General features: G+C 34.9%; 1 pseudogene; it reads right to left on the bottom strand.

Annotated features, from left to right (window-relative positions):
• Positions 1 to 282: 282 nt before the first annotated feature.
• Positions 283 to 383, bottom strand: LOC122479266 (annotated as a pseudogene).
• Positions 384 to 1,058: the final 675 nt, after the last annotated feature.

The raw sequence follows: 1,058 nt of genomic DNA, 5'->3' as shown, positions 1-1,058 counted from the left end.
GTTCTGCAGCAGATGCACTTTGCTAGGAGGCAGGGTGTGGAGCATGCAGAAAGTGCCTATTGTGCACATAAACAAAGCCCAAAAATGTTCGCTTATCAGCTCAGTAGCCTCTGAAGTCAACATCTGCCATGAGTCTATGTTTACGGCCACAGTAATTGCCCCATGTCAAAAGGATTATTTCACTGTCACAATTCATTAAGGGCAAACCTTGTTAATAGAAAATTTAGGCTTGGACTTTTTTTTTCAGCTTTACTGAGGTATAAAATTCATCTTGCATAACTGAAAAGTAGGGAATGCTTCACAAATCTGTGTGTCATCCTTAGCAAGGGTCACGCTAATCTCTGCATGGTTCCTATTCTAGTATATAATCTACCAAAACAAGCACTAGGTATGTTTGGATTTTTATTTGGGGTGTTTGTATTTTTTCAATTATTATTTTGACATTCTCTGGATCTGAAAAATCATAAAATCCCAAATTAATAACCGAATATGCTCTTTGAGAAAAATAGAATTTCACATCATTGTAATTATTCCTCTATACTGAACAGAGTTGATTTTTTTCTTAAAACAGTGCATGCTGATTTAATTATTGCATCGTTGTTATTTTTTAAATTTCTGGCAATACTAGTTCTCTGTTCCGGTACTCTTCTTCAAATATTTCTCAACAATTATCATCTATATATTCTTCCAGATAAAACTCTGAATCATTTCATCAAGCTCCTCACCTTACTAAAACACCTCTAATTTATTTCTTTCACCAAAATATTTTCCAGATAGTCTTGAGTTAAATATAAATATGCAAACCAGCACCAGAAACAAGTGGAAGGAAATATAATTGATTATCTCTCACCTCTAGGCAGAGAAGAACTTTCTAGGCATAAAAAACAAACAAAGAAACACAAGATGAAAAGATTGACAGGATAGATCTCACTGCTCTTGGCCTTCTCTGCTTTTCTTGAATTAGTTTTACTAGCTGGGTCATCTTGGGCAAGATACTTATCCTTTTCTGTTCCTTTGTGTCCTTATCTATGTAGTTGAGAAACAAACTCAACCATGGT

This window comes from Prionailurus bengalensis, chromosome B1, assembly GCF_016509475.1.
Source record: "Prionailurus bengalensis isolate Pbe53 chromosome B1, Fcat_Pben_1.1_paternal_pri, whole genome shotgun sequence".
Lineage (NCBI taxonomy): Eukaryota > Metazoa > Chordata > Mammalia > Carnivora > Felidae > Prionailurus > Prionailurus bengalensis.
The sequence above is the reverse complement of the archived record's forward strand: the minus strand, read 5'-3'. Positions and strand labels throughout refer to the sequence as shown.